General features: G+C 38.9%; 1 non-coding gene across 1 annotated transcript; it reads right to left on the bottom strand.

Annotated features, from left to right (window-relative positions):
- Positions 1-15,593: 15,593 nt before the first annotated feature.
- MIR2298 (microRNA mir-2298) lies at positions 15,594-15,662 on the bottom strand. The gene has a single exon (NR_031093.1). It is a non-coding gene; the product is annotated as a microRNA mir-2298 (primary transcript).
- Between the last annotated feature and the right edge of the window lie 466 nt (positions 15,663-16,128).

Raw genomic sequence — 16,128 nt, 5'->3', positions numbered from 1 at the left:
GATGTGTGCTGGTGTGTGTGTAATGTGTATCTGTTCAGTGTGTCATAAACGTGAACCATTTCAGTTCTTCGAAAATGCAGGTATCGACTTTGTTTAGAAGGTTTCAAACGCTGAGGAATGCCAGGATAGAGCATGGGAGAGCTCAAAACTGGAAGATCTAAGCGTCTGAAATTTTTGATAGAAACAGTGGTTCATGAGACTTCAGCCGAACGCTTTCATAATGCTTTCATCTCTGTTTAAAGGTCTAGCTCACTTAATCCCCACACCAACCACGTGAGGGTGGTACTGTTAACTAAACGGTAGTTTAGTTTAGTTAGTTAACACCCTCAACTAAAGAAATGGAGCCACAGAGAAATAACTTGGCCAAGACAGCACTGTGAATAAATAGCCAAGGCTGGACTGGGATCCAAGAAATGGGCCTTGGGAGTTTTTCGTAATTTCTACACCCTCTTCTTCTTCGCTCTTAAACCCAGCCCAGAAATTCTCACCTGCTATCAAGCGTGCCATTTTCTTGATAGCTATTGTAGACTCTTGGGACAGTGAGACAGCACAGATTTGTATACACGGGCTTCAGTAAATCATCAACTCTCCTGGAACTTAGTTGTCTCTCTGAAAAGGAGGCGGTTGAACTAATTGATTCAATCGCTTCCTGCCTAACCTTCTTTGCTTGCTTAACTTAATCCTAACAACCAAACTGAACAAGAGATTCAGAGAAGAATGAAAAAGCTAGGGCCTTTCTTCTCCGTGGGGAGCTGTAATCAGTTAGAAACCAAGTCTGTTCAACGGGCTGTGCATTCAAACATATTATCCCAATAAACTGGAGCCCTCTGTTAATCTCAGAAAGTTTTCTGTTTTTCCCTTCCTCCACTTTGGGGAAGTATAGAAAAAATATACAGGTGGCTAAGCATACAGACTGAAGGAAAACTTGAAATACTGTTTTAAAAACTTAAAAAGTTGACGTTGGGAACATACTACAACCTAAAGTAGGATAAAGATACAATCGCAGGTCTAGAATAACTACTGTCTACAAAAAAGTTTCTTTAGACTGGATTTTTATTTTAGTAGGACATGACAGAACACAGTTCACTATTTGAGGTGACTACAATTAATAACTGCAGTGGGGAAAGTATTATCCAACTGGTAACTTTAGCTGTGTCAATATCATGTTATAATTGTGTCAAAGCTATAGGTATAGTATAGTAGAGTATTAACAACTTCGGTTTGGGAGTCATACCCACCTAGGTTTTATCTGTCTCTGTGTTTTGTTAGCTGCAAGACCTTGGGCAAGTTACTTAACCTAAGGTTCAGTTTCTTCATATGTAAAAGCATAATAATGGCACCAGCTCTGAATTATAAAGTTATAAAAGCTTACCTAAGAACTCAGACTGTGCTTGGTATATAGTAAGACTTAAAAAATGTTCATCACCATCCAAGAGATGTGATGTGATTCTGAAAATAGAGACTATTTTTCTCATAGTAAAAGTACTGCATCCTCATGTTTCTAATGAAGGAAGTGAAGCCCATATTTCAAGCTAATAACTCAGTGATGATAGCATAAATTTGATGCAGGCCTTTTGACCAGTATCTGCTAATTAGACCTGAAGCTCTTATTAAACTGTGATGATGGGGGAAATAATTGAATTAATTATATATAATGCCTCACTGTCCTAACTCAGATAACATGCATCTTATAAAAGTCACGTACTTGATCTTAAAGAATGAAAAGATGCATCCAGGAGAAAAAAAAAACTTGGTTGAAAGTCAAAAGACCTGAACTTTAGGCCTGACATTTTTTTTTCATTGAAATATAGTTGAGTTACAATGTTGTGTCAGTTTCAGGTGTACAACAAGATGACTCAGTTATACATGTGTATATATAAATATATATTCCTTTTTTTCATTCTCTTCCATTATAGGTTATTACAAGATATTAGGTATAGTTCCTTTGCTATACAGTAGGTTCTTGTGCTAAGTCGCTTCAGCTGTGTCTGACTCTTTGTGACGCCGTGGACTGTAGCCCACCAGGCTCCTCTGTCCATTGGATTCTCCAGGCAAGAATACTGGAGTGGGTTGCCGTTTGCTTCTCCAATGGCAGATCCTTCTAGATTATCTATTGTATATATAATGTTAGTGCGTATATTTTAACCCCAAACATCTTATCCTGATTTTTGCACCAAACAGCTATGAACTTGAGAAATCCGTCTTAAATCTCTGTGCCTTAAATATGGATTGTTATGCCCACCAATGCAAGAGACACAGGTTTGATCCCTGAGAGTTGCCCTGACTCGCCACAACTAGAGAAAAGCCCGCACAGCAACGAAGTATCAGCATAAAATTAATAATAGGTTAATTATTTTTAAAGATATTTGTAATATTAGTATGAGAAATAATAATTAGCAGGAAAGAGCTTTCAATGTAGCAAGCACATTTTAACAAGAATTACTTAGACCAAATTGTGAGAGCATTAAGAGTTCATATATAATAAAATGATCATCTACCCGTGTTCTCATCTCATCATCTCTCTACCCTAGGTAGTGGGGCTACCTAGGTCTCCCCCACTAAATTGGCTATAGTAATTGAAGATTGCTAAAATGAAGGTTTCCCTTCCCAACTTATTTTAACTTTGAATAAACCACTCAGAAGAAATGAATAATTTGCCAAGCTGTTTTTGTTTCATAAAAATGGTATGTGTCATGAAATTTGAGTTCGCAAGGCAATTATTTTGCCTATTTTCTGCTCTTATATCTTGGGATAACTCTGATGAAGGGCATTGGACCATACGCATAATAAAAGCCCCAGGTAACCAACTGGCATCTTTAAGCACTTATAAACTAACCGTTAATTGATGTTTTTGAACTGTGGTGCTGGAGAAGACTCTTGAGAGTCCCTTGAACAGCATGGAGATCAGCCAATTATAAAGGGAATTAACCCTGAATATTCACTGGAAGGACTGATGCTGAAGCTGAAGCTCCAATACTTGGGCCATCTGATGCAAAGAACTGACTCATTGGAAAAGACCCTGATGCTGGGAGAGATTGAGGTCAGGAGGAGAAGGGGGTGACAGAGGATGAGATGGTTGAATGGCATCACTGACTCAATGGACATGAATTTGAGCAAGCTCCAGGAGATAGTGAAAGACAGGGAAGCCTGGAGTGCCACAGTCCATGGGGTCACAAAGAGTCAGACTTAACGACTGAACAACAACAAGCTAACCCTAGCTTGAGACCAAAACATGATATTCAGAAAGTTGCCCTTTAAGACATACATGCTTCAGTTAGGACATCAAAAAATAAACTGAACCAGAGGTAACAAGCACAGAAAACAGTAGAGATAGGAGACTTGCTTGGAGCCATTGAAGTCCTGGAGCAGCTGTTTTCTGGCTCTAAGAATGACCTTTAACAACAAACAAACCTCTTCCATTTCACTGTCTATACATTAAGAGATTAAAAAACTAAGTAATTTCAATGGCTCCTTCTTCTGAAATTATGACTCCCAAGAATTTCTAGAATTTTTTTCTGTCTCTCTGAGCCATTCAGTCTAGTTTTGTTTGACTAAGGGATACAAGCCAAACTCCTATTACCAATTGGAGAATTGCATTGCCCTCCAGTTGCTTCGCTGGTTTCATAACTACCTGTAAGTTACTACAAATCTAATCAACTTTTTTCTCAACAGTGTCTGTGATTCTCAAGGATCTGTGATGATTTCTGTGTTGTGTCTGTGGATCTTGGGGAAATATTTCCCTCATAGATTCATTTGGCTTTTCTACCATTACATCAATGAATCATCTCAATTAAAAGAGCACCCCCTTAGGGCTTATTTACTATAATGACACCATCTGAAACCCTCTGCTGCTTAGGCGTAGAAAAACAGAGTACAAACTCCCATGCTTCCCCATGTTTGCATAATAGCATTTGTGTCCAGATTATGAAATAGCTTAAATGTAAGTCAAAATACCCACCACAGCTTTCATCATAATCACCATCACCACTAGCTGTACTATTGCCTCTACTTGGGGTAACACATAGGCTAAGAAGGACTTATTTTCTCAGTTCTGCCTAATAGTTCAGGTTATTTCAGCTTGTCTATAATTATAAGAAGAGTTCCCCTCCTTAAATATGTTGACGTCTCTAACCAGAGACACGTCAAATAGAGATGTTGACTGTTCTTCTAAATAGTCCGGTCTGGCTGCTAGAGCAGGAATTGCTTCCTCACCTCTTCTGTTGCTGGCTCTGGGACAAAGAGAAAGCTTTTGGTGAGTTTCCAGCCCACCAAAGAATTCTGTTGCCCCTCAGAAGCCTATCACTTTCAGCAAGTTTCCCTCTTCGTGAGTGTTGAAAAACATATGTTTTCTCCTTAGATCCTTCCTATATTATTGTCATTTTCCAGATGCTGGGCTTTGTCCATGGCTTACAGTACCAATGCTAGAGCCCTAAGTGGTGAGGAATTAGGAATGCAATCATGTCCATGTGTCAACTCTGGTTACCACACCTAGCCCTGTCCCCTGGCCAAAGGACTTGCTCTCCTGAACAGGTGACTCCTCTGGTTAAACATGAGGTATACCTGCTAAGGAGGAGAATGAAATGGCAACCCACTCCAGGATTCTTGCCTGGAAAATGCCATGGACAGAGGAGCCTGGCAGGCTACAGTCCATGGGGTCGCAAGAGTCAGACACAGCTGAGTGACTTTTCATTTCACCTGCTAATTAACATCCTTATAAAAAGGTTATGGCCTGGTTTCTATTTCATCAAATTATCTTTTCACTTATTTTCCATTTGAAAGCCAATAGTTATTCTCTCTTATTTAGGTTTTTGTATGTAAATTCTGACCTAGGCTTAAAATACTGTCTATCACATGATAGTTCTTATAAAAATCACAATACATTAAAACTAAGGGAAAAACTGTAATGAAAGATATACCAAATGGTCCCATGGTAGTTCAAATCAATTGTATTACTAAATTTATAAATAATGCGTTGCACATCCAAAACCAGAATGCAAATCAGGGGGAAATAACCACCAACGGAGGCAGAAGGGAATGGCACCCCACTCCAGTACTCTTGCCTAGAAAATCCCATGGACGGAGGAGCCTGGGGGGCTGCAGTCCATGGGGTCGCTAAGAGTCAGACACGACTGAGCGACTTCACTTTCACTTTTCACTTTCATGCATTAGAGAAGGAAATGGCAACCCACTCCAGTGTTCTTGCCTGGAGAATCCCAGGGACAGGGGAGCCTGATGGGCTGCCATCTATGGGGTCACACAGAGTTGGACACGACTGAAGTGACTTAGCAGCAGCAGTAGCCACCACCAACAGAAGCCCCTTTCTCAGATTCTTCATTTGAAATATTACCCCTAACTTTTTTGAGGCATTAGAAAGGTAGGATTATAGAAAGTACCAGGTAAAGAAATTGGCCATGGAATCAGATTGCCTGAGTTTGAAGCCTGTTGTTGCTTGCCTGTTGTTGACAGGCAAATGACATTGCCTGTTGTTGAAGCCTGTTGTTCAGTGACTAAGTCATATCCAACTCTTTTCAACCTCATGGTTTGTAGCATGCCAAGCTCCTCTGTCCTCCACTATCTCCTGGAGTGTGCTCAAATGCATGTCCACTGAGTAAATGATGCTATCTAACCATCTCATCCTCTGTCACTCCCTTCTTATTTTGCCTTCAATCTTTCCCAGTATCAGGATCTTTTCCAATGAGTTGGCCTTTCACATAAGGCAACCTAAGTATTGGAGCTTCAGCTTCAGCAACAGTCCTTCCAATGAATATTCAGGGTTGATTTCCTTTAGGATTAACTTTTAATCTCCTTGCTGTCCAAGGGACTCTCAAGAGTCTTCTCCAATACCACAGTTCAAAAGCATCAATTCTTCAGCACTCAGCCTTCTTTATGGTTTAGCTTTCACATCCATATATGACTACTGGAAAAACCATAGTTTGACTGTACAGACCTTTGTTTACAAAGTGATGTCCTTATTTTTTAATATGTTGTCTAGGTTTGTCATAGCTTTCCTTTCAAGGAACAAGTGTCTCTTAATTTAACAGCTGCAGTCACTGTCCGCAGTGACTTTGGAGCCCAAGAAAATAAAATCTGTCACTTTTCCCCCATCTCTTTGCCATTAAGTGATAGCCAGATGCCATGATCTTAGTTTTTTAATGTTGAGTTTTAAGCCAGCTTTTTCATCCTCCTCTTTTACCCTCAAGAGGCTCTTTAGTTACTCTTCACTTTCTGCCTTTAGAGTGAAGGTATCATCTGCATATCTGAGTTTGAAGCCTAGTGTTACTTAATTTATACTGGGCAAGATTTTTTAACCTCCCTGGGTCTCAATCTTCTCATCTATAAAATGGGAATTATAGTGACTTATGCCATTCAAATAACTTTATGCACATAAAACACTTAATGCTTATAACATTGTAAGCTCTCAATAAATACTAACCATCATCACCTCCATCACCGTTATCATCCTCACCATTATTATTTTAGGAATAACTGACCTTACAGTATATGGTCACATTTACCATAGACACAATATACAACGTAGAGGTGGAGATTAGAAACAAAGGCTGGTTTAGCTTCTGCCTCCAAATAGGGGCTGGGAGGTGGGGAACACTAAGGGCTAAGATTTGGAGTGTAAAAAGGACATTAACTTAGATGATTTACAACAGTCCTGGCCTATCTCACCTGAAAGTATTAACAGAGCTTTATACTTACAAAAATAAATGACAACTAGGTTTAAACTTTTTCATCTTCTTAGATACTGGAATATATTATGGTAAGTTATATTATTTTTTTCAACTGTCAGTGTCTATTCTGAGCCTTTACAACCTACACAGAGGAAAAGGATGAAAAAAAGACAAACAGTAATTTATGTAAGAATTTCATGGGTAAGAACTAAGCAAATGAATGTATAATTTATAATTTGCCATATTACATTGTGATGCATTTAAAAATGATTACTGTGATTGATGATTTTGAAAATTCCAGGTAGCATTAGTCTTCATCCTTCTCTACAGTATTTCTTTAAATACTATCTCTGAATCCACAAATATTTATCTTTCTTTGGTTAGCATCCAACTGGTAACCAATGAAATGATCTTACATTATTCTAGGACAGGAGCCAGGAACTTGATCTTATTGCATAAAGCTACTCCATTCCTCTTTGTGTAAAATGTATTCAGCTACTGGTCCCTAGATATTTAGCTGAGAAAGCAGTTAAAATTGTTCCCTTTGGAATTCCTTGAGTGTCACTCAAATAAAAGAAAAATAAAATCAACTCTAGTATGTCTGACACAACTCAACAAGTGAGTGTGTCTCCATGGCTTCCACAGTACCACCTTAATCAGAATTACCTGTGACACTTGTTTAAAATCCAGATTCCTGGACCATACCAAACACATAAAGAATCAGAATTTTTTTTTTAAAAGGGAGAAAAATGAGAACAATAATTTTTAGGTCAAAGAACTGGAATCTGCATTTTAGCAATGTGTAATACTCATGCATATACTGAAGTTTTGTAGGTCGCTCAGTACTGTCTGATTCTTTGCTTCCTATGAACTAAAACCCAGTTGAAGCTGAAGCTCCAATACTTTGGCTACCTGTGGCTACCTGATGTGAAGAGCTGACCCATTGGAAAAGACCCTGATGCTGGGAAAGATTGAGGGCAGGAGGATAAGGGGATGACAGAGGATGAGATGGTTGGATGGCATCACCAACTCAATGGACATGAATTTGAGCAAACTCTAGGAGATAGTGAAGGACAGGGGAGCCTGGCTTGCTGCAGTCCATGGGGTCGCAAAGAGTCATACAGGACTTAGCAACTGAACAATAACAACAATAATGACATTTAAGTGTTTCTCTATTAACATACCTTTGAGCTTGTTCACTCTTTCTGATCAGTTTCCCCCAGTGCAGATTAACTGGGCAAATGTAAAAGAGCCTGGCGCTGAGGGTATGATGTACACTCGGGGCAAAGAGCTGGATGACCTCAGCATCAAGGGACAGGCTTTTTTTTAAGTGATCTCAGGTGGCAAGTGAAACTACCCCAACCAGGGATTGAACCCTTGCCACCTGGAGTGGAAACACAGAGTCTTAACGACTAAACCATCAGGAAAGTCCAAGGCACAGATATTTTTGATCACCAGTGTTTTCTATTGAAATACTTGCAGTGAAGAGGAGAAATGGTGGAAAAGTCTGTACATACCAAGGTGAAGTAAAACAGGTGTAAATTTTAAAATCAAATAGCACTGTATTTCATGAAAAAGTCAAGTCCCTAGTCCCACCTGCCCCCACTCCGGTTTTGCTTGCTGGAGTCAACTCTTATAACTGTCTCTGTTGGCATTGTCCTCTGCATTTTCTTAAAAACAAAAGTTTATATTACTATTTTTTTAAGGTTTTTTTGACCTGGACCTATTTTTTAAGTCTTTTTTGAATTTGCTACTATATTGCTTCTGTTTTATATTTTGGTTTATCTGCCATGAGGCATGTGGGATCTTAGTTCCCTGACCAGGGATTGAACCACCACCACCACCATCTCCACCACCACCCTGCATTGGAAGGCGAAGTCTAACTCACTGAACTGTCAGGGAAGTCTCTATATGCTATTTCAAGACCTCTTCATTTTAAATATTATACATCAACAACTTTACTATGCCTGAATACAGCTCTTTTCTCATTCTCCCTCCAACACTTGCCTCCCAATATAACTGTATCACTACTTTGGATTAAGTAAATATTCAGAATTTTCATTATTATGACCTCATAAATATCATTCAAAGATAAGTCACACTGTATACTATGATCATGTTTCCATTTTGCTACTACTTTATATTTTTCCTAGGGTTAACATTTGCCTTTTCATTTTCTTCATTCTGTTTTCTATGTAACTATCACTAATTCATCTCTAAATCCTACCACATGACTCTAAAACTCTTATCACCATGATCATATGCATCATATAATCTCTCAGTTTTATGTTCCAGAACGCTATTTTCTCCTTATTCATTCTGGATTGACTGCTCTCTAAACTCTAAAGTGAGCCTTAAGCCTAGGATTCTTTTTTTTTTTTGGTGTCATGGAAGGATTCCTTTCACTTCTATCCTGTGTTGGAACACATGGATGTTGCACAGCCAGGAACAACACTCAGTCACACCACTGGACTGTTCAAATAGTAACCACCATCCCACCCTACACACCACCATTCTGTACATCTACCTCCTGCTGTTTGATACTTAGGATTTTAGGAACCAGATGATATACTCATTCTCAACAGGGGCAGTATTGCCTCAACAGCAGGAAAAATTGTTTGGAGGAAGGGGGAGGCTAAGCAAACTTACTCTTTAAAACACAAAACACACATCTAGTACATAACTAGATATGTAGTCTATTTGTGGATTTAAATTAAGGGGGCAAGTCTAAAAAGGCTCTTCAGGAGATCAATAATAAGAGGAAAAAGATTGAGAAACACTGACCTAGTACAGCCTTGGTCACCGATGCCCCAGAATTTCAGGTACCCCATGTAGCCACCACCCCACACTTCTCCGCCATTCAGGTCTCTCGTGGGTGAGTTTGCATGATGAGTCCTTGGTAACATGCAGAACTGTTGCTGCAAGAGAGTCTGGAAAATACCATTTTAGCTTTCTTGGGTCTAAAGCATAGGGAGGCTGTCAAAAAGGGAGTGGGAGGGTGGGTGTTGACTGCACCAATCAAGATGAGCATGATATCTGCCAAAGTGAAACTGTGTGACTCAGTCTGGGACTTGAACCCACAGACTATGACTCACACCCAGCCAAAACCCAGGGTGAGATTTGAACCAATGGTCTTTTAACTGAGATCATACATCTGGTCTCAGAACTTACTGAAGCTCAGGTACTTTATGTCTCATTGCAGAAAGAATTCAGTGAAAGAGAAATTGACAGGTAAGAAGTGGACTTATTTAAACAGTAACATACTCCATGAAGGGGCTTGCATGACTCAATGAAGATGAGTCGTGCCATGCAGGGCCACCCAAGGCCCATGGGTCATAGTGGAGAGTTCTGACAATCCATGGTCCACTGGAGGAGAGAATGGCAAATCAGTCCAGCATTTTTGCTGTGAAAATTCCATGAACAGTGTGAAAAGTCAAAAAGATGTGACACCAGAATATGAGCCCGCAGGTCAGAAGGTGTCCAATATGCTACTGGGCAAGAGCAGAGGGCAATTACTAATAGCTCCAGAAAGAATGAATCAGTTGGGCCGAAGTGGAAATGGTGTTCAACTGTGGATGTATCTGGTGGTGAATGTAAAGTCTGATACTGTAAAGAAAATATTGTATAGGAACCTAAAATGTTAGGTCCATGAAATAAGGTAAATTGGACGTGGTCAAGCAGGAGACGGCAAGAGTGAACATCAACATCCTAGGAATCAGTGAATTAAAATGGATGGGATGGACAAATTAAATTCAGATGACTGTTGTATCTAGTACTGTGGGCAAGAATCCCTTAGAACAAATGGAGTAGCCCCCTCATAGTCAACAAAAGAGTCTGAAATGCAGTACTTAGGTGCAATCTCAAAAATGACAAAATGATCTCAGTTCTTTTCCAAGGCAAAATATTCAAATAACAGTAATTCAAGTCTATGCCCCAACCACTAATGCCAAAGAAGCTGAAATTGAATGATTGTATGAAGACCTACAAGACCCTGTAGAACTAACACCAAAAAAAAAAAAAAATGTCCTTTTCATCATAGGCTGAAATGCAAAAGTAGGAAGTCAAGAGATACTGGAGTAACAGGCAAGTTTGGCCTTGGAATACAAAGTGAAGCAGGGCAAAGACTAACAGTTTTGTCAAGAGAATACATTGGTCATAGCAAACACCCTTTTCCAACAATACAGAAAATGACTCTAAACATAGTCATCACCAGATGGTCAATACTGAAATCAGATTGATTATATTCTTTGCAGCCAAAGATGGAGAATCTATATACAGCTAGCAAAAACAAGACATGAAGCTGACTGTGACGCAGATCATCAGCATCTTATTGCAAAATTCAGGCTTAAACTGAAGAAAGTAGGGAAAACTACTAGACCATTCAGGCATGACCTAAATCAAATCTCTCGGGATTATACAGTGGAGGTGATGAATAGATTCAAGGGATTAGATCTGGTAGACAAAATGCCTAAAGAACTATGCACAGAGGTTTGTAACACTGTACAAGAGGTGGTGACCAAAACCATCCCAAAGAAAATGAAATGCAAGAAGGCAAAGCAGTTGTCTGAGGATTCTTTATACATAGCTGAGGAAAGAAGAGAAGCTAAAAGCAATGGAGAAAGGGAAAGATACATGCAACTGAATGCAGAGTTCCAGGAAACAGCAAGGAGAAATAAGGCCTTCTTTAATGAAAAGTGCAACAAGTAGAAGAAAACAACAGAATGGGAAAGAGTAGAGATCTCTTCAAGAAAACTGGAGATGCTGAGGGAACATTTCATGCAAGAATGGGTGCAATAAAGGGCAGAAACAGTAAGGACCTAACAGAGGCAGAAGAGATTTAAAAGGTGGCAAGAATACACAGAAGAACTATACAAAAAAGGTCTTAATGACCCTGATAACCACAATGGTGTGATCACTCACCCAGAACCAGGAGTCCAGGAGTCTGAAGTCAAGTGGACCTTAGGAAGCAATACTACAAAGAAAGCTACTGGAGGTGTCAGAATTCCAGCTGAGCTGTTTAAAATCCTAAAAGATGATGCTGTGGAAATGCTAAACTCAATATGTCAGTGAATTTGGAAAACTCAGCAGTGGCCATAGGACTGGAAAAGATCAATTTTCATTCCAATCACAAATAAGAACAGTGCCAAAGAATGTACTAACTACTGTAAAATTGAACTTATTTCACATGCTAGTTAGGTTATGCTCAAAATCCTTCAAGCTAGGCTTCAGCAGTACATGAGCCAAGAACTTCCAGATGTAAAAGCTGGGTTTAGAAAAGGCAAAGAAACCAGAGATCATATTACCAACATCTGCTGGATCAGAGAGAAAGCCAAGGGAATTCCAGAAAAACATGTACTTCTGCTTTATTGACTACACTAAAGCCTTTGTTTTGTGGACCACAACAAACTGTAGAAAATTCTTAAAGAAGTGGGAGTACCAGACCACCTTTCCTGCCTCCTGCGAAACCTGTATGAAGGTCAAGAAGTAACAGTTAGAACTTTACATGGAACAATGGACTGGATCAAAACTGGGAAAAGAATATGACAAGGTTGTATATTGTCACCCTATTTAACTTCTATGCAGAGTACATCATGTGAAATGAAGAGCTGGATGAAGCACGAGCTGAAATCAAGATTGCCAGGAGAAATACCAACAACCTCAGATATACAGATGATAACATTCTAATGATGGAAAGTGAAGAGGAACTAAAGAACCTCTTGATGAGGGTGAAAGAGGAGAGTGAAAAAGCTGGCTTAAAACTCAACATTCAAAAAATGAAGATCATGGCATCTGGTCCCATCACTTCATGGCAAATAAATCGGAAAAAAGTAGCAGCAGTGACAGACTTAATTTTCTTGGGCTCCAAAATCATTGCAGTGACTGCAGCCATTAAACTAAGATGCTTGCTCCTTGGAAGGAAAACTATAACAAACCTGCTGCTGCTGCTAAGTCGCTTCAGTCGTGTCCGACTCTGTGCTACCCCATAGATGGCAGCCCACCAGGCCCTGGGATTCTCCAGGCAAGAACACTGGAGTGGGTTGCCATTTCCTTCTCCAATGCATGAAAGTGAAAAGTGAAAGTGAAGTCGCTCAGTCGTGTCCGACTCTTAGCGACCCCATGGACTGCAGCCTACCAGGCTCCTCCGTCCATGGGACTCTCCAGGCAAGAGTACTGGAGTAGGGTGCCATTGCCTTCTCCTAGATAGCATATTAAAAAGCAAAGACATCACTTTGCAGGTAAAGGTCCAGATAGTCAAAACTAGGCTTTTTCCAGCAGTCATGTATGGATGTGAGAGTTGAACCATAAAGAAGGTTGAGTGCTGAAAAACTGATGCCTTTGAATTGTGATGCTAGAGAAGACTCTTGAGAGTTCCTTGTACAGCAAGGAGATCAAGCCAGTCAATCCTGAAGGAAATCAACCCAGAATACTCAGTGCAGGTCTTTTCTGTTCATTCTGGGGTACTTTGTGGATCCTTTCATTCCAGAAACACATGATCTTCAATTCAGAGAAATTTTCTTTTTTTTCTTTGGTATTTTTCTCCTCTTCATTATCTCTGCTGTCTTTATGAGATTCTTATTTGTAAAATACTGAACTTCTGGAGTGATCTTCAAATTTAATTTTTCCCAATTTCTAGCACTTTGTCTTTTCTTGTATTGATATAAGACTGTCTCAACTTTATCTTCTATTTCCTAATTGATTTTTTCCTTCAAGTGTTTTTCATTAAATCATTCACAAAAATTATGTACATTTCCCTCACTGAAAATTCTTGTAATGAAGAACTGTAACAAAATGAGATAATAGTGACATACATTTCCTACATTAAAATAATTTCCTGTTAGAAGAAAGGGAATTTTAGGAATTCTCCTGCCATCCAATGGTTAGGACTCTGTGCTTTTACTACTGAGGGCCTGGGTTCCATGCCTGAGTTTGATCCCTGATTGGGAACTAATATCCCACAAGCCACACAGCATAGCAGAAAAAGAGAAGAAGAAGAAAGGGAATTTGCAACAAAAGAAAACAAGCACTCAGAACAAACCCAGATATATGTGCAAAGACATACCCATCAACTAGCTGACTGTGTTATATTTTTTGCATAATTATTAGATCCACCACTTATGAAATATAAGTGATAACATTAAGAAATATGAGACTTACCTCATGCTTCTGTTTCACAAAACCAGCACTAGACTCATGACATCTTTTTTTTTTTTTAATTTTAATTGGAGGCTAATTACTTTACAATATTGTGGTGGTTTTTGCCATACATTCACATGGATCAGCCATGGGTGTACATGTGTTCCCTATCCTGACCCTCCCTCCCACTTCCCTCCCCATCCCATCCCTCAGGGTCATCCGAGTGCACCAGCCCTGAGCACCCTGTCTCATGCATCAAACCTGGACTAGAGATCTATTTCATATATGATAATATGCATGTTTCAATGCTATTCTCTCAAATCATCCCACCCTCGCCTTCTCCCACAGAGTCCAAAAGTCTGTTCTTTACATCTGTGTCTCTTTTGCTGTCTCGTATATAGGGTCATCGTTAAATGTTAACTGTTTCCAAAGTAAAAAAAGCAGACTTAAAAAAAGCCTGCTGTGCAGGTTTTGCTGAAATAGTGGATTTCAGTATACTTACAAGGAGAATCTGACTCAGCTTATAGTAAAATAGCATGATCATCAAAAGAACATGAAATAAATATCACTAATATTTATTAAAGTATTGATTTTTACCATGTTCTGTTTGAACTGCATGCTCATTAAATCAGCCAAGTTTATACATCATAAGACATAACACTATATCAAAGAATTATGAATTCACCCAATGATAGTTTCTAAATACCGACCCCAAATTCATATTTGTATACTTGCTAAGAATTACAGTTTATATAGAAAAGAAAAACAAACCCACATGCATCTTTATAATTTAAAATATCTCATGCTACACGTAAGCAATATTCAGATTTGGTTCTGGACCATGTTAACTATTTACGAGGTCATATTTATATCGTCAAGGCTTTCTTATAAAGCTAATTATTACATGTATGAATTTTAAAAACTTATAGTAATATTTCTGATGCCAAAATTCCCCCTATTAGACATGAAAGTATAAATCTACCTGATTAAAGATATTTGTCAAGATTTGGGATCTAAACATTTTTCCAGGCAAACAATTTAGTGAAAAAAATTTGACCTTCAATTAAAATGCAGTCTCATAATAAGCCACTGAACTTCCCGGTTGAAATATATCTTGAATTTCTACAGAAGATACACACTTCATTTAAAAGGAAAATGGCGGGTTATAAACTAGCCAAGGTATTACAAATCCATTAGTTTCAGAAAAACCTGCTGAAGATGTAGGCAGTGGGTTATAACATGGATATAAACTTCACACATTATTACTTCTCCTTGATGGTATCGCTATAGAAGGTAAAATGCATCTTTGGCCTTGGGCAGTGGTCTCATTTAATGGTTTGTGTGATATATTTGATTCTGTATATACAAATCAAGAATTTACTCCCTAAGATATCATATTCACAAAGTCAAAAATTATGCTTTTATTTACGGAAGTAACAATGACAGGGTGATGCCATCCAACCATCTCATCCTCTGTCACCCTCTTCTCCTCTTGCCTTCAATATTTCCCAGCATCAGGTTCTTTTCCAGTGAGTCAGCTCTTTGCAATCAGGTGGCCAAAGTATTGAAGGTTCAGCTTCAACATCAGTCCTTTCAATGAATATTCAGGATTTACTGAATATTTAGGATTTACTGATTTGATCTCCTTGCTCTCCAACAGGCTCTCAAGAGTTTGCTGCTAACAAGATTGAAATTCTGAATAATATTTTCACTCGTGGCCATTTTGATGTCTGTAAGAGCGTATGGCATAAGATAAAATTCTCTTCAATCTTTAAAAAGTAGCAATGCAAACAACAACATCAGTCATGGAATGTTCTCCACTATCCCCAATGTAAGTTGAATTAACCAATATAAAGCACAAACACAGTGATGCAGTAGAGGAAAACTAGGACTCAGGGGTGACACCAATTATGCAAAAGAAGACTATTCCTTCTGAGGTCATAGCTGTTTTAACTGACTACACACTTTCCCATCTGGAGAATTAAGTAAATCTGATCCAATCTGAATGGATAAGCAAAATTAGCTTTAGTGATCCCAGTATAAAAATTTTAGAAACTCCACTTATGTCTTTAAAACATCCACAGATGACAAGATCCAGATGAATCCAGCTCACTTATAGAGTTTTTTGAGAACAGTTAAAAATTCATAAGTGCATCAAATTAACATTTCCTTAAGTATTAATTGTGCACGTGTGTGTTCAGTTACTAAGTCGTGTCCGACCCTTTGCCACCCCATGGACTGTAGCCTGCCAGGCTCCTCTGTCCATGGGATATTGCAGAATTTTGCATTTACCCAGAAAATATTTGTGTTTACT

The sequence above is a fragment of the Bos taurus genome, chromosome 11, assembly GCF_002263795.3.
Source record: "Bos taurus isolate L1 Dominette 01449 registration number 42190680 breed Hereford chromosome 11, ARS-UCD2.0, whole genome shotgun sequence".
In the NCBI taxonomy this organism is placed as follows: Eukaryota; Metazoa; Chordata; class Mammalia; order Artiodactyla; family Bovidae; genus Bos; species Bos taurus.
This window is presented reverse-complemented; position numbering and strand designations above follow the sequence as displayed.